The 23,863-nt window shown below is 44.9% G+C and overlaps 1 long non-coding RNA gene across 1 annotated transcript; it reads right to left on the reverse strand.

Moving 5' to 3' along the window:
• Nucleotides 1–4,856: 4,856 nt before the first annotated feature.
• On the reverse strand, nt 4,857–9,350 carry LOC140691109 (uncharacterized). The gene is made up of 5 exons (XR_012067516.1): nt 9,159–9,350; nt 8,292–8,470; nt 7,336–7,458; nt 6,615–6,678; nt 4,857–5,041 (listed from the first exon to the last, which is right to left on the reverse strand). It is a non-coding gene; the product is annotated as an uncharacterized lncRNA (long non-coding RNA).
• Between the last annotated feature and the right edge of the window lie 14,513 nt (nt 9,351–23,863).

Below are 23,863 nucleotides of genomic sequence, written 5' to 3' on the forward strand. Positions count from 1 at the left end.
TACTTAGTATGTGTCAGGCTGATGCAGGAATAAGGATGTGGGGCATGAGGAGGGCCATGTCCCAGGTCTCGGTTGAGCCCCTGGGATGCGCCCCACCAAGTGTGGGTCCTTGGCTTCGTGCAGAGATACATCAAAAGGCAAGAGAAAGGCCACGAGGTGTGGGGGGTTGGGTGCTCAGGTTAGAGTAAAAGTAAGTACACACTCCACAGAGAGTGCGGGCCGTCTCTGAAGAGGGAGAGAGAGAGGGGCCGTGAGGGGCAGTGTTGCCACTTTTTATGGGCTCAGTAGCTTCATACGCTAATAAGTGGAAGGACCAGTCTAACTAGCCTGGGGAAGGGGAAGGGGCTGGGAATCCCAGGGAGTTAGCCATTGCCCACTCTTTGACCTTCTGTGGCTGGCCTTGGGACCGCCATGGTGCCTGTGGGCGTGTTATTTATCATGTTAATATGTCACAATAGGCATATAATGAAGCTCAAGGAAGCCAAATCTCCCACCATCTTGAGCATCAAGGCCTCCTGGGGGTTGAATCCACCCCCATCCTGATGTTAACTGCTGTGATGTTCCTTGAATGGCTGTGCCCTGCCCCCTTCCTGTCTCAAGGCGACTTGGAAAACACGATCTCATTTTAATTCTCATAGCAACTTTATGAGGCAGTATTGCCCAGCGGGGAATTGGAATCTGTGTTCCTCCCATCATCTTAAAGGAATGAATAATGAACAAAGGACATAAAGGAATGAACAATGAATGGAAAACATTTCATTGCTCTTGAAATCTCAACCTTTTGATGTTAAAAGCTGGGACCATTTGCAAACATTTATCAAACCAAACTACCAATCTTTGCATCACACAACCTCGCATCATATTACAGAAATGCCCATTCGTGCTGAGACTCCCTCCTCCTCCATCTGCTGTCCTTACGAGGGTGACTCAGTTGCTGCCCTTTTACATGAAAACTTTTTTGTATCTGAGATGAATTTCCTGCTTACTTTAGAAGAACACCCCAGGGATCAATTGCATTATAAAGGCTTTATGAGAAAAACAGCTGTGATGGTGCGAAATCTCCAGCACCACGCAGACAGAAGATGCCGTGGTTCTGAGGGGAGGAAACTCGAGACTGTGGCATTTGTAGTCAGCAGATCCAACCAGAATGGAATTGATTAAGAGTTTGAGAGAGTAGCTATTGTGGTTTCCCTTGCATACATGTGTGTCATTTTATGAGCCAGACAGGGACAGGCCTTGTCATGTGGAGGTTCCTACTTTAGTCCTGAGTCGTCAGCCGAGGAGGAAAGAATTTCGTGGACAACGAAAGATATTCAGAAGACAGAGCCTTTGTTTCTGGTCACCTGAAGGCTGTGAGAGGAGTGGAGAGGGTTGCCGGGACAGCCCTCCCCATGAGATTCTGCCCCTAAGCCCCACCCCTAAATAGAGAGATTCTGGAGGCTTCATTTCCTGAGGGGCTCATTTTGCGGCTTTTGCCCTGGAAATGGAACCCCCGACTCTTATCTCAGTTCCTATGCAGCGGGCCAAGCAGAGATTGCCAGGTGAACCCAGAAGGCTGCCTGGGTTCCCAGGCGTTTTCTTTTCCATGCCAAGAAGACAGGGTGCAAAACTGACCCTGAAATTCACCAACAAGTGCATTGAAATTTTCCACGGCAGTTTGGATCGCTCCCAGCAGATGGAGCTCGTCAGCAGCGTTCTGGCGAAGCACACCTTGAACTTTTCCCAGAAGAACCGCAGAAAGGTTTGGTTTATACTTAGATTCTTTCAGAAGACTGGAGCTTTGGTTAAAAAAAAAAAAAAGATGCACTTTTGCTCCTTACTTGATTCATGGTCCATTCTTTCAGACACCAGAATTGAAAGGGAAAGAGGGAAAGCTGCTTTCCTTAAGTTCACAAATTTTTTGTTAACTCTGATATTTTCCATGGCTCAAAGAGGGGAAAAAATTAGAGAATAATTCTTTTCAGTCTAGTCTCTTTGTTTTCTTTCCCACTTCAAGGATTTGAATGTGTCCTGTCACCGCTCTGAACACATTGTGCGCCAGGTTTTTATTGGAGATCATTTGCTTACAACTAACTCAAAGTCCCCTTCTTCTTGAAGCAGGTGTTTTTAGAAATGGTGGTGAGGTGCTTATTCATGTCTCCTTAACCCCTGAGATGCCTGAAGGTCAGAGTCTCAGCACAGTGTCTACAAAATCTGGGCAGTGTGTATACCATGGTTTCCGTGGAAAATGGGTTCTGAATTCCTCTTCACTCAGTGGAGTTGCAGGGGCTGAAACTTTTCTCCTGGCACCAATAATTTGTCGGTTTGTTATCCTGGATTGTTGAGGGGCGATCTCAGGAGTTCTTACCTTGTGTCACTCTTAAATGGGCAAAGATGGGCGGTAACCCTTTAGGGGGGACCTGAGCTCTCTCCCCATTATTCTTCCAACCAGAAGACACCTTTCCTCAAAACCAAGCCTCCAGTTTTCAGTAATGGACTAATTCTGTCTTTGGCAGGTGCTACCCCATAGTAAATTACAGTACTTTAATCACAAATTTTATCCATTATAAAGGATATCAGGGTGTGTGCGTGTGGAATTGAAGTAGAAAAGTGCTTAAAATGCAGTTCAGAGTGTAGCAGAATCAGAGGAAAACTTCAATGGTGAGGAATTCACTGAAAAATCTTTTAGAAACTGCAGGTAGCTTTTATCATCACTGCTGGGACATACACCTAACTTCTGTGTAATAAACTGATAATCTAGGGAGTAAACGAGTTATCTGAGTCCCATGAGCCACTTTTGCAATTAATCAAACCCAAGGAGAGGGTCGCGGAGGCCCCTGATTTGTAGTCTGTTGATCAGAAGCACAGGTAACAACCTGGACTTGCGATTGGCATTTGAAGGGGAGGGCAGTCTTGTGGGACTGAGCCGTTAACCTGTGAAATCTGATGCTGTCTCTGGGTAGGTAGTGCCAGAATTGTGCTGGGTTGTAGGACACCCAGCTGGGGCTGGGGCATTGCTTGGTGTGAGGAAAAAAATTCACATATCAGAATTGGTGTCAGAACCATGTCACAGAAGTGCAAACTCAAGGCCAACGCATTTGAGTTTACTCAAACTTTAGATTGCTTATGATTCATCCTGCGATCTTGCTAAAATGAAGATCCATTCTGGTTCAGAGCATCTTCAGTGGGGTCTGAGAGTCTTCATTTCTAACCCATTCCCCATGGTCCTAATTTCAGGGACTCTGTCTGAGTGGCCAGGGTCCAGATTTCTTTCAGATCAAAAATGCCATGACTTTATGGTAGGGGGTATAGAAGGTGTAACTTTGTCACCATTCATTCATTTAGTGAATATTTACTTGGTGCTCAACGTAAGTCAAGACCTGTGCCGGATATTGGGATTGCAGAGGTGAATGTGGTCCAATCCCATTTAGAAAGTCACACCCTATTCAGGGAGACAGACATTGAAACAAACATTTTTCAAAATCCCTCTGACCCAGATTCCTAAAACAGCTCTTTTCATTTTCTTAAAATCCTTATCTATTCTCTGGCTAAGTTCCTTTTGTTCACCCATCCTGAGGTTATCTTAAAAGATATGATGTCAGTGGGATGCTGATTGGCATGTCTCTAATGAAAAAACACCTGGGCTTAAGCATCACAGAGTTCACTCTGAGTCTCAGCTCTTTCACAGCCCTGAGACCCTGGTCAGAATCCTCGAGGCCTCAATTTTCCTGTTGCAAAGTGGGGAGACTTATACCTTGCTCATTTATCATGTGGGATTTTCATGTGGCTCAGACTGAGTATGGACATGAAATGTGTTTGAAATTGTCAAAAGATGTCTAAATGTAAAGAGATTTTCAGTTTATCACGTGCCCAGGCGGTACAGTGTTATCTGTAATGGTGAAAAATATTGGCAATAAATGCAAATGTCTCAAAAATGGGACTGCATGAGGTTAAGGCCATAAGACTGGTTCCAGCCAGTGGAACTAATTGTCAGTTCTAGGTCATGACCATGAAAAGCCAGTGTGCTTCCCCCGCCCAGCCTCCCCTGGTGCAGACGCCCTGAAGGCCACACAGACAAGATTATGGAACTTACATGATGGGAGGAGCCCAGATTTCCAAGCCACTGTTTGGAGGAGGACCACATGTTCTATGTCACACTTTTTGAGAGGCTAAAATAAACTTTCGTTGTGTTAGGCTGTTGAAATCTTGAAGTATCTATTACCACAGAATAGCTTATCCTGTGCTGACTAGGAGTACAGTTAACTCCTTCAGACTTTCTGTGCATTTAGATATATAAGCAATTACAAAGACAGTATTTTTGCCATCAATGCTCTCTCACTGCATATACTGGATTGTAACTTATTATTTCCGCTCAATAATGTATGGGAGATGTGTTTTACATTGTTTCATATAGATCTAGATTGTTCTTTCAGTAGATACAAAGTATTCTTATGAGACAGCAGCCTTTCCTACGCTGATGTATTAAATTTCTCACTCTGGTTTTCTCAAACAAGGCTGAAATAAACATATTTGGACCTGCCCGGTGGTATCCACGTGGACAATTGTTTAGAATAGACACTGAGAAGGACAGCTGTGGAGCTACAGTGCATATGCATTTGAAATGTCAATAATTACTGCCCAAATGCCCTCCAAATTAACTGTTTTTGTATTAAGTATTTGTACAGGTATTTTTTTTTTTCTGGTTTTTGCGTTAAGTACAAACTGAATTTATACTCTCACCAGCCCAGTGTGAGAGTGCTCATACCCTACGGCTTCATATTCCTCCTGAAGTAAGAATATCTAAAAATCATTGTTTATCTGTTTCTATGTAACCAGCTACCCCCAAACTTAGTAGCTAGAAACAACAATCATTTTATTATTTCTTGTGACTTTATAGCTTCACTGGACTCAGGTGGGTGGCTTTTCTGCTTTTTGTGTCCAGGGCCGGGCTGCGGTCATCTGGGGACTCAGCTGTCCTGTATGTCTGAGGCGGGTCGATTTTGTGGTCGCCAGTGTGTCTCCTCTGGGTGGCTTGAAATCTGGTAGAAAAGCGGCTGGACTCCTGGAAAGGAAGCAGAAGCTGTCAGTTCTCTTAGGGCCTGGGCTCTGAAGTCCCAGAGCATCATTTGCCCCACATTGGTCAAAACACTCCCAGAGCAGCCTAGCTTCAAGGGCAGAAGGACTCGGAAATTGGTGGCCATCTTTGGAGACTATTGACACAGTGACTGTATATAACAAACCAATATTTTTATCTGAGAGTTTGAACAAAATTGAAGAAGTGGTATCTATCTGCAGAACTTCCAATAAACTAGTAGAGCTTCAAGTCTGGGATTTTTTTTTTAAGTTCTTTTTTTTAAATTGAAGTCTCATCAGTTTACAATGTTGCATCAATTTCTGGTGTACAGAACAATGTTTTAGTCATACATGTACATACATATATTCCTTTTCATATTCTTTCTCATTATAGATTACTACAAGATATTGAGTGTAGTTCCCTATGCTGTACAGCAGGACCTTGTTGTTTATCTATTTTATATATACTAGTTTGTATCTGTAAATCCCAAATCCTGAACTTCCAATTTATCCCTTCCCACCTCCTTCCCCACTGGTAACCATGAGCTTGTTTTCTATGTCTGTGAGTCTGTTTCTGTTTCGTAAATAAGTTCATTTGTGTCTTTTTTAGGTTACACATATGAGTGATATCATATGGTATTTTTCTTTCTCTTTCTGGTTTACTTCACTTAGTATGATATTCTCCATGTCCATCCATGTTGCTGCAAATGGTGTTATTTTATTCTTTTTTTGGCTGAGTAATACTCCATTGTAGAAATGTACCACAGCTTCTTTATCCAGTCATCTGTCAGTGGACTTGTAGGTTGCGTCTGTGTCTGGATTATTGTAAATAGTGCTGATATGAACATTGGGTGCATGTGTCTTTTCATGTTAGAGTTCTCTCAAGATATATGCCCAGGAGTGGGATGGCTGGATGATATAGTAAGTCTATTTTTAGCTTTTTGAGGAGTCTCCATACTGCTTTCCATAGTGGCTGCACCAAATTACATTCAAATGCGGAATTCTTGATGATCAAGTGAATGTGCTCTGGGCTAATCAAGTTGGAGGAGTAGGAATGCTATCAGCTTGAAGGTCAGTCATCCTACCAGTGACTATGCACGTCAAGGTGGAACAAGCTGTAATTTCTTCACCTTCTAATACTGTCTAAATATACCAGGAGAAAAGAAAATGAGGAATCAGGTTCAGGCTCATTTCCAGCTATCAGGTATTTGGGAGCCTCAAGGTTAGGCGTGATGGGAAGCATTCAAAATAAATGATTCAGACGTGAGCCAGGACTGCATCGTTCAGAGTGACAGCTCGTTAATTACTCTCCTCTCCAGAGCGAGGGAGGGGGAGGAGGTGAGGCAGATGAAGGGGGTTGTGGCGGGAGGGCAGGGCAGGGGCAGGGCAGGGGCTGGGCAGGGGCTTGGAGCCAAGTCCACTGATGTCCCAAGTATGCTGGATGGATCAGGAAGACCTTCCTGACTTGGGGTTTGATTTAGTTACATCATTGAGGGTGGCCTCTGGAATGGTGGGAAGAAATAAGAACCAGAGTTTGGGCTCAAGGGGAAGAAGATATTTACCATCTCCATCTGCTCACGGCTCCAGGAAAGGATGCTTCCTTTCAGCCTCTTCTAGAGAAGATGTCTATGAAAATATTCACAGTCTTGGTTGTATTATCTTAAATTTGCTGGAATAAGACCATTAAGCACCAAATTTAGGGCCTCCTAAAATGTTGGGACACTGAGTTAGAAATACAAAAAGTTGGGGGAACAGGTATAGCTCAGGGGTCGAGTGCATGCTTAGCATGCACGAGGTCTTGAGTTCAACCCCCAGAACCTCCAATAATTTAAAAGAGAGAGAGAGAGAGAAAGAAATACAAAATGTTTATTGAGGAGTAACACCTTTGAAAGGGAAAGAGAGTGTAGGGTTGGACACAGAGAGTTTAGACTGTGATGCTGAAATGGCAAAGCCTCCGCTGGCCCTGTGGGGAGTGTGGGTGTGGAGGAAATTGTCCATTTGAGGAGTCCCGCATTGGGTGGACATGGCTAGTTCTTGTGCCCCGTGTCTTGCTTAATTATGAGCTGGGAGCTTCGCCTGGGGTAGCAAGACCTCAAGCACCATTGCTTTAGTCAGTCCTTGCCTGGGGACTGTCCCCGGAATGGTGTGGCCCTGGCTGGGAAGTGGAGGCAGACCGCGGGAGGACTTACAGCTGGGAGCTCTCCAGCTGGGCAGCGAGCTCTCTCGAGGATCTGAGAGATCTGGAGGATCTGAGTGGTATTTCTCTGTGCCCACCACAAGTACCTTTTCTTCCTCCGTTGTTTTTTTTGCAATTTTCTTTAAAGCTGCATTGCAAAAGCAAGATGCTCTCTGCTGGCAATTTCATCATCAGATTCTTGGTTGCAAGTATTGGAGAGAGACTTGAACCTGTGTAGGAGAAAAGGGGAGTTCACGGCTCATGTCATCAAACCAAGGCCAGAAATGACGGAAACTAGAAACTCAGATGCTCCCAAGGTGGTCCCTGCCTTTTCCCCCAACACCCCCTGGCATGGTGGGGTTTTCTTCAAGAGTGCTGGAAAACATATCTGCCCTGTGGTCACCATTCTCTGCTTCTGCAGACAGAGGGGAAGGGTCTCCTCTTGGTTCTGATTTTAAAAATCTCAAGAAAGGTGTCCGCTGGGCCGGCTGGGGCTGCGCGCCCACCGCTGAGGCAGCCCACTGCCAAGGAGGCCCGGTGGAAAGCTGGCAGCCCCCGTGTAAACTTCGTGGTCAGAAGGGCGCTTCCCAGAGGCAGGGTGCCTGCCTGAACCCCACCACACACTTCCCTAGGCCCAGTGTTCCTCTTCTAGTTGTTTCCAGAAGACACTCAGTTTAAAGGTGAATGAATTCTCAGCGTTAACCAGACTCTTGGAGCGGCATTTAGGCTGCTCGAGCCTTCCTAACTTAAGGTCAGTGTTTCTCAGCTGTTTTAGTTGGCATCCTTTTGAAAGAACATTAAGAATGTCCAAACCTCAATCCTCCCAGCTGGCAGAGATGCGGACACTCTGCCTTCCCCGACTCCATTGAGAACCTCTACAACTAAGAAGATTTGTGGTTTTATTCTTCTATGGTTTTGGTAACAGTTGGGTATTGCAAGAAAACAAAGTATTCCAAGACTCAGTGGGTTCGAGCAACAAGCATCTATTTTGGCTCACAAGGCGATGGGCTGGCTGGGTGCTGTGGGGTGGGTGGCCATGTGGGTCAAGGCTGTGTTTGCTCACATGTCTGGCTGTTGGTTGGTTAGAGGCTGGTCTAGGGTGGCCTCGTCTGGGACAACTGGGCTCTGTGCTGGCTGGGCTCTCGTCCTCCAGCAGGTTAGCTCGGGCTTGCTCGTGTGCTGGTGACAGGCTTCCAAGGGAATGGGAAGAAGCCTGCCAAGCCTCTTGACCTAGGCCTGGACCTGGAAAAATGTCAAAACAGGCTCGATCTAAGGGACGAGAAAATAAACTCCACCTCTTGATGGAAGGAGCTGCAAAGCCACATTGTAAAAATGCAGATAGATGAAGACACATGAAGAATTATGGTCAGTTTTGCAAAAAAATTGACCACAGAAATTAAAAAAAAAAAACTAAACCAAAGCACACTTAAATTTTTTCCCCCAAATGTGGTCTTTTATTATTAAATTTAAAAAATTACACTCTACATGCATCCTCCCTTTATTTATAACTGCTTCACCTTCCAGGACCCCTCTTATTATGAAATGACAGACACTCGGCACTAACAGGTCACTGCAGCAGGTGATGGAGCCTGTGTCCTCAGACACAGGACTTGGGTTTAACGCATGTGTCTTTTTTAAATTAAGCAATTAATAATATGATGAAATACTGTCTTCTAAAAATGATGGAAAGGATAAAAATACCCAGGAAAGAGGGAGGGTGCAGCTCAGCGGTGGAGCACGTGCTCAGCATGCATGAGGTCCTGGGTTCAATCCCCAGCACCTCCATTAAAAAAAAAAAATCAGGAAAAATTGCCTCCTAAGACCCAAAGTTTTGGTAGTAGGTGATAGACCGGTGTGGTTCCAGATTTGGGCTGTATAACAAACTAGCCCAAAACTCAATGGCATAAAATAACTATCTTCTCATACTCACAGATTCTGTGCATCAGGAATCCAGACAGGGCACAGCCTTCTCTGATGATCCTTGATGTCTGGGGCCTCAGATCCAAATTCTGGGCATCTCTCAGTGGCTCGAGGGCTGGAGTAACCTGAGGACGTGTTCACCCACATGTCCATCCTGGCTGTTGGCTGGACCCCAGCTGGGCTCTCACCTTGAACACCTGCATGTGACCTCTGCATGTGGTCTGCTTTGGGCTTCCCTACACTTGGTGATGAGATTCCAAGACCAGTGTCTCCAGGGGACATGGTGGAAGCTAACGGAATTTTCACGATGTCACACCAGAAGCTGCCTGGCATCACTCCTGCTCCGTTGGTTGAGGAAGCCACGAAGATCAGCCAGAGTTTGAGCGGAGGGGACACAGACCTCAGCACTCCCTGGAGGAGCATCAGGGCACCGTATAAGAGGGATAACGTTGCGGTCAATTTTGGAAAGCGCAGCCTGTCACAAATGCCCATTCCTTTCTTGTGATTTAGTGCCTGGGCTCGTGATAACCAGCATCTTTCCTGGTGCTGGACTCTCATGACATCAGCACCATCCTGAACATGACAAGAGCCTCTGGCAGATCTCATCCTAAAAGAGCACCCTGAGGTGGAAACCAAGTGGCCAGACTCCCAAACCCAGCTCTGCCACAACTCGCTGGACCTCAGCGCCTCATCTATAAAGTGCAAGAGGTCTAAGAAATTAAGAACTCTGTTCTTAAGTTACTGGGGGAAGGAATTTGCTCCTTGGGCATTAAGCTGGATTCTCAAACCTCATCAGAGGTGATCTTTATACCAGGCAATTCACGCCTCCTTCTTAGAGAATCTCGCCTTGCCCAGAGAGCGCGGTCTTCTGTACCACGTGGCCCTCCTCCCCACCCACCACCAGGCCAGCTCTTTGTCTCAGGGAGTCACCCGCCTAAGCTCCTCCTCCTGGGGACCTGGGATTTCAGATGAGGGGTGGTTAGGTGATGCTTTGTTGGAGTGACAGGTCGTGTTGAACTGTTAACTCTTTCTCCCCATAGACCACTGAAGCACAGAATGTTGTTTTGCAGAAATACAGGAGCAAGGCCTTTGTGGAGGCAGAGTCAGAGATGAGAGAGAGAAGGAGGGGCCGGTTGAGAGAGAGAGAGGGACAGCTGGTGTGAGTAACACTGTTCATGGTTTTATGGTCCCTGGTTTCAGCCTCTTGTAAGATCGAGCTGTGCTTTACCAATTTCAGTTCTGAGAAATCCCTGCAGTTTCTAGAAAGTTACCCATGTCCCAGAGAAATACAAATGGCATTCTATTATTTTCAACAAATCATGCCAGACCAAGAGGCATGTTCCAACTTCAGTGTGATAAACTTGACAGTGTGTAACCCAGGTGAGACCCATCCGTTTCAGGACACTGTCCTCTCCCAGTTCTCACCAGCCATGGCCTGGTGCCCATATTGTCAAACCTTGGCTGAGTCTCACCCTGCAGGTTATTATTCCATGAGGACACAGAAGAGGGAAGGAGAAAAGTTGCAAATATCATCCCTGGAAGAGACCTTGGAGATGGGCTGGAGACCAGGCCCCTCATACTGGCGGGAACTGAGCACAGAGAGACTTGCCCAAGGCTGTAGATTAGTTATCAATAGAGCTGGGATGAACAATCACATCTGATTGTTATTTCAGCTGCTGTCTGACTTTCGATCAGCCGGGGCTACCTCGGAGAAGGACAGCAGCTGCCTGCGCAATCACACTCGTCCTCTGCATGCTTTTCTCTGCATCTCTGTTCTCAAGGGAGTCGGGCTCTGTAGGGAAATCTTTCCTTACCGTTAGCAGGGGCCGACGTTGGTTATTACCCTGATGCAGTGGCCGTAAGTGCCAAGCAGAATAAATGAGGCTCCTTTTCGGGGTAAAATTAAATTTGTGCAAGCCCAGTGTGTTCCTGAAAATGGCAGCAACACGACTGAGGTTGTATCACGCACAAGCATCGAAAGCCCTTGCCCACCTTCCTAGTGGGAGAGGGGGATTGATGTGGTGCCACCTAGTTCCGTGACTTTGATTACATTGTACCCAAAAGACAAGGTGTTTCTATTAAAGTTTATATTCTGGACTATTTTAAACATAGACAAAAGGGCACAGAAAAAGAGAAACAAGTCCCCAGACAACAAAGTTTTTTAAAAAAGCTTTATTAATGTAATTGGTGTAGAGTACACAGGTCAGCCCCTGGGGACAGAGCAAGGGGGAGGAGAAAGGGGAGCAGATGTGGAGGAACACACGGAATATTCAGCATGTTAATACTGACATACAAATCAAAGCAACACAGTAGAAACAATCTGTCCTTTATTGAACACCAACTATGGACCTGGCATAAGGAAATGACATAAAGCCAAGGCTGGTAAGTTAAAAAAAAAGTAATTGGTGTAGAGTAACTTGCACATATCTAAGACGTGAAGTCTGAACACACACACAGTTGTGAATACATTAACAAAATCCAAGATAATGAGCATATTTCTTACATCCCGCCTCCAAGTCTTTCTGTAATCACTTTCTGTGGACACTCCCTGCATTCTCTTCTTCCCTTTCCCCTCTCTGCAGGCAACCCACAGCTGTTTTCTGTCACTGTAAATTTGCTTAAATTTTCTAGAGGTTTATATAAATTTAATCATTATGCACTCATTTTAGTGTCTAATTTCTTTCACTCAGCATAATTATTTTGAGAGTCATCTATGTTGTGTGTATCAATGGGTCATTCCCTTTTCACTGATGAATAGTATTCCACTGTATGGATATATCAAAGTTTCTTTATCTAGCCACCAGTTGATGACCATTTGCATTGTTTCTCCCTGGTGGTTACTGCAAATAAATGTGAACATTGGTGTGTGAGTCTCTTTGGGGACGTATGCTTTCTTTCATTTTGGGTAAATCCTGGCATGAAACGACTGTATCGTATTTTAGGTTCCTGTTCAACTTGTTAAGAAATTGCTAACCTCTCTTCCAAAGTAGTTGTTGCATTCTGCATTCCCACCAGCAGTGTAGGAGAGTTCTAGTTCCTCCGTATTCTTGCCAACATTTGATATGGTCAGTTTTTAAAGTTTTAGCCCCTCTAATAGATATGCAATGACATCTAATTGAAATTTTATTTTCAATTTCATGTTTAAATGATAATTATAATTATGTTGATCATCTTTTATGTGCTTATTTGTCATCCATGTATCTTCCTTGATGAATTGTATATTTAAACCTCTTGCTCATTTTTTAAAAATTGGGTTGTTTGTTTTCTTGGCTTTTACTTTTTATAGTTCTTTATGTATTTTGATTTATGTTCCTTATCAGAGATATACTTTGCAAATAATTCTCCCAGTCTGTGGCTTGTCTTTTCATTCTCTTAATGATGGTTTGTGAAGGGCAAGCATTTTGAATTTTTGTAAAAGGTTTGACTTATCAATTGTCTCTTTCCTGGATCATGCTTTCAGTGTCATGTCTAAGATGTTTCTGCATAACTCAAGATCACAAAGATCGTCTCCTATGTCTTCTTTAAGAATTTTTAGTTTGAGGTTTTATGTTTAAGTCTATGATCCATTTCAATGAATTTTTATGTATGGTGCAAGATTGAATCAAAATTCACTTCCTTTGCACAGCCAATAATTCTGGTACCACTTGTTGGCAGGACGATCATTTTTCCAGTAAATTGCCTTTGCATTTTTGAGAATAATCCTGGAAGAGTCATGGAGAAGATGGCACTTGATCTGGACTTGGAAGGATAAATAGTCCTGAGGGAGGCAGCCTCATGCCAGTGGCCTTTCAACTCCCACTTGGCCACATAAGGATGGGCCTTGGGCCTTAGCAAGAGTCAGCTGTGTGGGCTTATCACCTTGTGTGGGACCATCCTTCCTGGTTTCAGGTGCAATGAGAAGCCTTGTCTCTGCTGAAAGTGTCACATGACACCTGACCAGCCCTACAGTTATATGTGTCCTCTATGAGGAAGGAAGGGTGAGTTTCCTTCCGCTGCACACAAGAGGGGTGCATACAGGCAAACTGTTGTGTATTGGCTGCACGGAGCGTCCCATTGGCCACAAGGGACTGACATCCACTATTGAGCAATGTCTTCTCTATGTAAGAAAGGTGTGACTCCACCCAGTGCATCACTGTGTTGTGTTTTCCTTGGCAACTCTGATAACAAAATGCCGTGGGTAGAGGGTTTAGAGTCCTCCACTGGGATTGGTAACCAATGCATGGTGTTCTGCTTCCTTGGGATTAAAAATAAGTGCGTGGCATTTCCCTTACAACTAGGACTGGACCATAACATTTGGGTGAAAGGAACGTCGATGGCCAGGAATTTAGAGTGGAGAATTCACAGGGACACAGAGCTGTGTGAGTGACACCCTTAAGAACCTGGTACTAGAGACCTTTCTAAATGCATCTCCTCTTGTTACACGCAGGCTTAAAACCCTCCATTGGCTTCCCATCACCTGAGACTGATCTGACCTTGACCTCTTCTGTATTATTCCCTCAGCTCTATTGTCCCAACCCAAGATTCAGATAAACCAAATGGTTTCCAGCTTTCTCTGTCTAGTCCATAGGATTTGATACATCCTGGGAACCTCTTCCTTTCATTTCCCTCAAATTAATTCTTAGGACTCAGCTTTTTTTTTTTTTTGGAGGAGTGATTTACTTATTTATTTAGTTTTTTGGGGGCATGGGGTGGGTGGGAGGTAATTAGATTTATTTGTTTCTTTATTTTTAGAGGAGGTTTTGGAGATTGAACCCAGGACCTTGTGCATGCCAAGCATGCACTCTACCACTTGAGCTGTACCCTCCCCCCTTAGGGCTCAGCTTTTGAGCTTTCTTCAAACCCCAACTCTATGCACCTATAAGTTATGTTGCTAATCAGGGTTGGTTACGTAGTTTGCAGAGCCTAGCGGAAAACAAAACTGTGGGGTCCCCTGTTCAAAAAAGAGGAGGAAAGGTGCCATTAAAGGTACTACAATATAAAGCTTTCTCTTTTCTTTTACAGTCTCTTGACTTGTCTATTTGTTTTCTGTTTGCTATTTAATGCCATTCTAAGTCAAGAAAATTGAAATTTGACAGTGTTAATGAACATGACCACTGCCTTCTTCCTGTTGTTTGGGGTGACTGTGGTTAGAACTTTCGGTGTGGCCTCTTGGAGCTGTCAGCCACCCTTCCTCTACTCACTTACTCAACTGCAGACGGACAGTTTTACCGTGTACTCACTCTGAGTCTCACTGAGTTCTCACACATTCTGAGTCCACTGGAAGTAGTGGGTCCCAGGGCATCACAGATGCTGTGTATGAATGAGGTAGCAGGGAACGGTGGACATGCATGTCACACCTACCTCCTTCTGCCCATGGACATGCCATTGTTTCATGAAAATTCACTTACAAAATGCAGATCTGGAGATAAAATTATCAAGACTTTCAAGATAGTGACAGTAGAGCAAAGAACCCAGTCCTTCCTAGTGTGAAGCCCTGTGTGGCTGCACAGCTCACTCGCCCGTGGAGCCAGTCTTAGTGCTAATTCAGAGCATGTAATACAATAATCATTGTATAATAAATGCCTGATATTGTAGTTGAGTTCCGGGAAGTTGCACTACTCAGGTTCTCCAGAGAAACAGAATCTATCTACCTATTAATCTGTCTGTTTATCAGTCAATCCATCTATCCACCCATCCATCCATCCATCCATCTATTCGTCCATCCATCCACTCACCCATCCATCCATCCATCCATCTATCCATCCATCTATCCACCCATCCATCCATCCATCTATCTGTCCATCCATCCATCCATCCATCTATCCATCCATCCATCCATCCATCCATCTATTCGTCCATCCATCCACCCATCCGTCCATCCATCCATCCATCCATCTATCCGTCCATCCATCCACCCATCCATCCATCCATCCATCTATCCGTCCATCCATCTATTGGTCCATCTAACCATCCATCTATTTGTCTATCCATCCATCTATCCATGCATCCATGCATCCATCCATCTATTCATCCATTCATCTATCTATGTATCTATATGCTGGGGACCCAGGGAAGAGTTGATGTTGCAACTCAAGTCTTACAGCAGTCTGGAAGCAGAATTCCTTCTTGCTTGGGGGACCTCAGTCTTAAGGCCTTCAACTGCTTGGGTGAGACCCATCCACACCATGGAAGACTCAAAAGTCTACTGATTTAAATGTTAAGCATGTCTAAAAAGTACCTTCATAGCAACATTTGAACTGTATGTGAGCAAAAACTGAGTGTCATAGCCTAGTCATGTTGACACGTGCAGTCAGTAATCACGGAAGTAGGCTTGGAAAGATATCAGTGTGCAGGAGGTTTATTAAGGAGCTCTTTGGAATCAATACTTGTGGAAAGGAAGGGAAGGATGCAGGATTGGTCAGAGAAAGAAAGCGAGCCATAATACAGCCTCAGTGTCAGCCAACCCATGGGAAACTCTGAGGAGAAGTGACCCGGTTTGGAGAATGGGGGCTATGTCTTTCTATGCTTAAGTTGATCCATTATTGGATATGAACCCCCACGAGTGGGCATGACCTTGAGCAAGAGGATTCTCTTCAATCCCCACGCTCCCTCTAAGGGACTGACCTACTTCCGGCAGCAGGGGCAGAAGTCTTGACACCAAAGGGGGATCTGGGTGCCACACAACAACATCTACTATGCTTACCATCCCTTTCCTGTCACCTTCGCACCCCGGCACCCCACCTCCCTCCCCACAGACAGCATCATCTTTGAAGATCAGCATTTCCTTGCATTTCTTCTGTATTTCCAACACATAGCCCATTGTCTGGCACAGAGCAGGCACTCAAGAAAACTTTGTTAAACAAATCAACAAAAATCTTGAGTAAAAAAATAAATTGTCCCCATTTTTATTTTTTGATTACTTATTTTTTTAATGGAGGTTCAGGGGACTGAGCCCAGGACCTTGTGCATAGTGATCTCCTCTAACATAAAGGAGAGAGAGACGAGGATGACCGTGAATGCTTGTACGGTTTTTCCCAGTTTCCACAGCTCTTTCATGTTTGTCTCACTTAAACTGCACCACATCTTGGTGAGGTAGGGGAGGATTGTTCTCATTTTCTAGATGGAGAAACTGAGGCTTGGAGAAACAAAATGGCTTGCCTAGAACCACAGAGTCAGCGAGTGGCTTTTGCCAGATTTCCTTGGCCACAGCGTGGAGTGCTCATGCTGGGTCAGCTAAGGGCATCCCATCCTTCTGCTCTGGCTGTCGTAGTGGTGCTCTGATGCCGGACCTACCTTAAGCTGCTCCAAAGATGCTACTGCTGTGTGTTTCCAGTAGCAGCAGGAGTTAAGGGAGAGCCACCGCCTGGACTTTCCTGTGACTGCTGGTGTCAGCAGTGGTTTAGGTGGCCTCCTCAGGGATGGAACTAGTCCCTTGTCCTCTTCACTTAACTATCCAAGCTAACTGGCTACCGATAAGACAAGATCAGGCTTGAGGCTGTTAAGAGGAGAGAGATTTGCAAGAGCTCTTCTTGAACAGTTTCTCCTTTTACCTCCATGGTGCTGACCTTTAAAAACTACAGACCATCGGATGAAAATAAAAATAGCCTTTCTTGGCATTGAATAATCTGATTTCCTTTGACAAAGAGGTCATAGATTCCCCTCTTTGGATGGTTTCTTCTTTTTGATTAACTAGCCAAATCTGTTGAGGAAAGAGCATTCAACCCTTTGGAGGGAAAAAATGGAAATATTTAGGTAAAGGACATCTTTTTTTAAAGCTCCAAAAGGTGACCTCCATTTGATCTTATAGAACCCATAAAGTATAGATCTGTGGGTTGAAATGATAGCAGTAGAACTAAACTCTATTTTTTGAAAGCGAATAAGATGTACCAGGTATGTCTTCTGGTGCTTGAGTGTGCTCTTAACAAGGAAATTAAAACCAAAAGTCAAGAGCCTGTTCCTCAGCGCTCTTAAAGCCATCTGTGATATAATGGGAAAACAGCAGATTCAGGCACAAGTGGACTGTAATCTATTTACTAGCTCTGTGACTCTAAACTTTAGTTCCTTAACTATCAAAGGAGAATAAAAATATATGCCTAATTGAGTTATTGCTCAGGTCAGAAAACATGCAAGTGAAAGTTCTCTTCAAATAGGAACGTGATTTTCACTAAAGTACTTTACGAGTTGGAGCATAAATAAGCAAGAAAACAGACTTCTTTTTAATTTTTTATTTTAGTTTTTTTGGGGGAGATGGAGATAATTAGGTTTATTTATTTATCTACTTTTTTGAACCCAGGACCTCACGCATGCTAAGCGGGCACTTTACCCCTGAGCGGAACCCCTAGCCCCCAGATGACTATCTTTTGATGAGTAGATTTCATGTGCCATTTGTATATTTTTTGTTATAAAGTATCTGTTCAAATATTTTGCCCGTTATTAAAAATTGGGTTGTTTGTCCCTGATGGCTTTTAAAAATAAAACTAAAACAGAAGAGAAAGTATCAGAGAGTGTTGCATGTGCTATACTTTGTTTCATTAAACTTTTACTTCAAGATATATACACATAACCACATGCACATGTTTTTATATATATACACACAGCATTGCAATGTTACATGCATCTATTATCACGTAATACAAGATTTCTTCTCAAGTGATAAAAATATTCTTGGTATTTTCAGCCCATTGAAAGTTGAGTTTTCTAATGCTTGCAGCTGGAAGCCTGTCTGTCTGCTTATACATCCACAGTTCTTCCCTGGGATGACCTCTTCACATCCCACTTCTTACATTATGCATGGATTTGGACGTGTGCATTTGCATAAATATACAGGAGATCGTTCGTTTTGCTCGGCTGATTGCGAAGTGTGTGATTGCTGAAAAGTGTAAGTCATCTCTAGCTGTTGACATTTGGGTTCATAAGTGTAGGTGAACTTCCCTTTGGCAATAGAGCCTCAGCAGAATCTGGGGTCTGCCGGCCACAGGGCTGGCCTTTCTTTCCCATCTCGTCCCCATGAGAAAAGCCATATTCCCTAAAGGAATCCTTGCACAGGTCCCAAAGAAGTCAAGTCTGTTTGTTGAAGCAGGAAATTGGAGGCAGCCTGGTTTATTCATTAGGGAAATTAAGAAATTAAATGTAAACCTAGCCACAATGGGTTCTGTCTCCTCTGAACTCCAAGCTCAGGGCCTTTACAGGGGGGTTCTGACCTGCCTGCACACCCCTCCTCCCTACTGCCAAGCTACATCCTGACCATTTTGGGGTCTCAGCTTAGGATCCCCTCCATAAACAGGCTTTTCTTGACAGTGAACTTTGTCCCCTTATCCCCATCTCAGAGAATCCTCTTTTATTTTTCCCCTTTACAGCAGAGGCTCTCAGTGTGGAGTGGAGAAGGGGAATTTTGCCCTTTTGCCCACACTTCGAGACATTTGGCAATGTCTAGAGATATCTTCAGCAACTTCATTGGAGAGAGTGCTCCTGGCATCTCGTGGGTAAAGGCCAGAGAAGCTGGTAAACATCCTGTGTGCCCCGGACAGGTCCCCAGTGGGCAGTGCATGCTTGTCTAATGTCTGTCTCCCTCACTAGACTGCAAGGGATGGTAACTGGTTTGTCTTTCCACTCCCAGGTTATAACATATTGCAGGTTGTGTAGAAGGTGCTCACAAAGTTTTGTTCAGTGAATAAGATAATCCCCAATGTAATTCACTCACACATACTCATTTACTAAGTGTCAGGCACTGGCAAACCAAGATGAATAGACACCAGATCACATTTATATTTATCTTTTGGTTCATTTATTGTATTTACCATGCACATATTGAGCTAAGTCTCCTATGTAATTCTCCCATGTATGCTTCACAAGAACCCTACAAGGTGGGTGGGTTATTATTTATCATCATTTTCCTCTGGATAAGATCCAGAGAGGGTAGTCGATTTGCCCACTAACACACAGCAAGCAAGTGGAGGAGGCAGAAGGCTACTTGGGCTGCACTGAATTAGCTCTTTCCAAACCACATCATGCTGTTGATTGCTTTTGAATTTGCTATCAGCCAAGACTTGGCAGTTTTGTTTTATCAGCTGCTGTTGTTGGCACCAAAATGCAAAAACCCTGAGAGGTAAGAGGCTCGGGTATACTGTAACCATTTTAAGAATGAGGGAAAGGGGGGGAAGGAAGAGCGGCTGACCTGTCCCAGGACGCAGTAAGAGGTAAAACCAAGAGAGGAAATGAGAAGCCGATGATCACAAGCCAAAGACGGGAAGGCACAGACCTGGGGCGGAACAAGCTGGGTTTACTGGTGTTTGTCTCAGCAGGGGAGGACACACGTGGGGAACGAGGGGCGTTTCTGTACGTGGAGCTTGTAACAGGATTGGGCTGGGATTGGGAGCGCTGGGGGAGGCTTCAGGGAAGCATCCTGGGTTGAATGCTCTTAGGAGAGATTTCAGATAGCTACAACTGTGTATTTTAATGCCTTTTATTCAGGAGGTAGGAGGAATAGAGTGCGGATAAAGCTGTCATTGGTAAAGGGGTGGCAGGCCCTCATTTGAGCCATGGCAGCAGGATATTTCTGGGGCTTGCACACCATCCTGGAGAGGCCCTGTTTTTGTCTTTGGCGCGAGTCACCTTGTGAGGTGTTCATGTTCTGTGAAATTGTTAACTAGAGAATCCGGGCTCTTCCTGTGAGTGCCAGCCAGCCAAAGGCGGCAGCTGCCAGCAGCTGCGTGTTTTTCTTTCTGAAAGGTCTTGGTACTTCTAATTCAGTGATTTCACTACACTGCCGCCGACACGCAGTCTTCCCGGTGCTGTGTCCAGGCGCACAGGTTTCCAAGACGGGGCCACGTGAATGGGGGCGGGGGTGTGCGTGTTATGATTTGCCCCCAGTCTCACTGCCAGGCCAGCAGCACACCTGGCCTTCCAGCTGTTCCCAACACGCAGTCCTCAGTGCCTAAGCCTTCTCTCCTCCTGATCAAAACTTGCTGCCCTGGGAGACTTGAAACGGACACTCCTTGGATGATAAATGATGGATAACATCCCCAGAGCCCCTTTGCAAAAACAAGGTATCAGCATTGTATCTTCTCCCGGGGACTGTGGAATTCTCACGAGGTTATTTTTCGAAGTCTTTTATTTTCATCAGACAGGTAACAAATGCTCACTAAAGGAGAAAGAAATAGAATCGTAAAAATTCAAAATAAGTCTTTTAGAATCTCACCACCTGAAGAAAAACACCATCAATATTTTTGAGCATTTCCTACCAGAACTTTCTCTATGCCTAATATTGTGTGAAGTGCTTGTGTGTGCGTGTGTGTGTACTGCTTGCATCAGACTCACTCTATAATTTTTGTCCTGTTGTTTTTATTGACTATTAGTAAATAAGCTGCAATAACAACTGTGTGACATGATTTTTAATATTTACTTGATACTCCATCACATGGTGATGTTAAATTTGTTTAATTTGGGGGCATCTCCATTGGTCTCATTTTAAACAACTATACAGTTACCCCTCAGTCTTTGTGGAGGATTGGCTCCAGGAGCACCTCCCCTCTAAACCTGGAGATGCGCAAGTCCCTTGTATAAAACGGTGTAGCATTTGCATATAACCCACACACATCCTCCTGGGTACTTTAAATCATCCATAGGTAACTCATAATTCCTAACACAATGTACATGGTGTGTAAATAATTGTAAAGACAATGGAAATGCTATATAAATTGTTGCCGGCATGGCAAACTCAAGCTTTGCCTTTTGGAACTTTGTGGATTTTTTCCCATATACTTTCGATCTGCTGTTGGTTGAATCCCTGGATGCAGATACAGGGGGCTGACTGTAATGAGCGATCCTGTGATAAATGTCCTGGCGCAGAAACCTTGCTGCATGTCTGTGTTGTGAGACTCACTGCCTGTACTGGGATGGATAAAATAGGATATAAACATTTTAAAGGCTGTTAACATATAGTATTAAATGTGGACAGTTATATTGTTGCAGGGAAACGGGGCACAAGAGGGTGGCTGTGTTCCAGGTCCCAAGCGGGTCTCTGGGATGGGTCCTTGGCTTTGTCCAGGAAAGAATTCAAGGGCAAACCATAGCTGAGTAGAAGTGATTTATTCACAGAGACATGTACTCCATAGAAAGAGTGCGGGCTGTCCCAGGAGAGTGAGAGGCAGGGAGAGAGAGGGGGAGAGGCTTAGGAGATACACTCTCCATAGGCTGACGTGGGCTGTCTCACTCGGAAGGGAGAGCGGCCCCCGGGTTTGGGGTGGCCAGGTTTTCTCAGCTGGGTAATTTAATACGCTAACAAGTGGGAGGATTATTCCAGCTACTGTGGAGCAGGGGTGGGGAGTCCCAGGAATTGGGCCCCCGCCCACTCTTTGGCCTTTTGTGGCCAGACTGGGCACCGTCCTGGTGCCTGTGGAAGGGGGGGTTATTTAGCAGCTAATGTATTTCAGTGAGCCTATAATGAAGCTCAAGGTCCACTGGGAGTTGCATCTTGTGCCATCTTGGGCCTGGTTGGTTCTAACCAGTTTATGTTCCGTCCTCAATGGCTGTGTCATTCTTTTAATGGATGTGCCCTGCCCTCTTCCCTCCTGTCTCAACATTTTGAGAATAAAAGCCTAGGCTAAAGGAATGACAATTTTGAGTGAAATTAGGAATTGGGCAGCTGGTTGGTGGGGGGAGAAGTGATGGGAGGCCTAAGTTTTTCTGAAAAGCATCTCATTCTTTCTCCTCCACACCAGGCTGACCCTGCTGTTCAGGAGGTCGCTGGAGGGAATCCAGCAGACCAGGAGGCAGAGGGGCTGCAGACCTAGAAGGTAAAAGAGGAGACACCGAAGATTCATCCTGAAAGCAGTGTCCTTGCCTTAATTCAGTCGCCCCTGAGGGAGGGTTGCTTTGAGCTGCTGGCAGAGCTGAGGGCCATGGTGTGGAGCCCAGTCCCTCACCCGAGGCTGTTGAAATGAGGAGAGTGACTGGTGCTCCTTAGCGTTTGCCCGAAATGAGTCACGGCAGAAGGGAAACACACAGCGGCATGTCAGGTCTCAGCTGCAATTCGTGTCAGGGCCTAAGCTGTCATTCTCAGCTGCTTCTCATCCAAGACACCTTAATTCCCCCTTGCTCCCTGGTGAGGCATTAACTGTACAGTCTGAGGGAGCTGCTGAACTCTGGGTGCCACCAGAGGAGAAATGCACTGGTGAATTCTTTCTTTTCTGGGTGGCAGTTCTCTCTCTTGTGACCTCTACTGTTAAGAATCCTGGGCAAAGCTCTTTTGAAAGCCTGCTGTTGCTTGGTACAGGCTTTAGTATCTTAAACGAAAGGTACAAACCCCAATGGTGTCACTTTCAGGTGGCCACTGGTAGGGGGGAGAGCTGGGAGGACTTGGCACTTCTTGGGGAGCTGGGAGCCAGAGGGCAGGCAGGTTATGAACCAGAGAGGTGGAGGCAGGCATTCTGCCAAGATGGGGGAAAGTCACTGCTGTGGAACACTGACAGCTTCTTAGGTAGGGCTTCAAATCCCCTGGTGGAAGGGCTGTAACAGGCAAATTGGTTACCAAATGTGATACTTCAAGAAAGAGAAGGAAGGAAGGGAGCGAGGGAGGGAGGGAGAGAGGAAGGAAGGGAGGAAGCTAATATTTATCAAGCCTCTGTTAATTACTAGGAGCCTGCCTGGCACTGACCTGGCACTTTCTTATTTATCCTCCCAAACTGCCTTATGAGACAGGTGTGTAAATAATATTAAAACTCTCCTTTAATGTGAGGAAGTTGAGTTTCAAAGGCTTCGCTGCTTGCTGAAGTCACAGAGCTGGCTGGGGTGGGAACCAGGATGCGGAAGCAAGGCTGATGCCTCTGTCACAGAAATAATGTACGTAGAAATGCAGTGGAGGGGGGTGGGGCACAGCTCAGTTGTAGACCGCATGCTTAGCATGCACAAGGTCCTGGGTTCAATCTCCAGTACCTCCACTAACAACAACAAAAACAAAAGAGAGAGATAGAGGAAAAAAAGGAAGGAAGGAAGGAAGGAAGGAAGGAAGGAAGGAAGGAAGGAAGGAAGGAAGGAAGGAAGAAAGAAAGAAAGAGAAAGAAAGAAAGAAAGAAAGAAAGAAAGAAAGAAAGAAAGAAAGAAAGAAAGAAAGAAAGAAAGAAAGAAAGAAAGAAAATGCAGTGAAGGAAATAATAAATACATTTCAAAAGTTCAACATCTAGGTGTGCTTTACTGAGCTGTAATTTACACACCTTAATATTCACCCGTTGTAAGGGTCAATACAGTGGTTTCAGTAAATTTATGGAATTGTGTGAGTATCACAACCCAGTTTCTGAATATTTCCATCCAAGTATACTGGTTTTTATGCAATAAGGCTATGTCTGAAAGGTGGAGAAAGAAAATACTATAATTTCTATTGATTTGCTTATGTTATCTTTTCTAGACTCTTGAGGAGGAAAGATGTTGACCCAGGGCGCAGAGAGCCACCACAGCTCCTTAGAGCAAACCAAAGATGGGTGGAATTTCCAGAATGGTGATTCTAAAAATCAGTGGCACCCCATGTGACATCGCTTGATGGGCTATAAAATAAACTGTGCAGAGGCCTCCTGGGGGCAGTTAAGCAGACACGCAACTTTTAACTCATTGGCCTGTTGTTATAAAGTTCCCTCGTATTCCATGTTGACCTTACACATTCTAGGATATCAGAGCGTCTGGATCTAGAAAGTTGAGATGATGACTTGGGCTGTTTTGCTCTGGCCTCCCCTCTCTGGCCTGCTT

This window comes from Vicugna pacos, chromosome 1 (assembly GCF_048564905.1).
Source record: "Vicugna pacos chromosome 1, VicPac4, whole genome shotgun sequence".
Classification (NCBI taxonomy): domain Eukaryota; kingdom Metazoa; phylum Chordata; class Mammalia; order Artiodactyla; family Camelidae; genus Vicugna; species Vicugna pacos.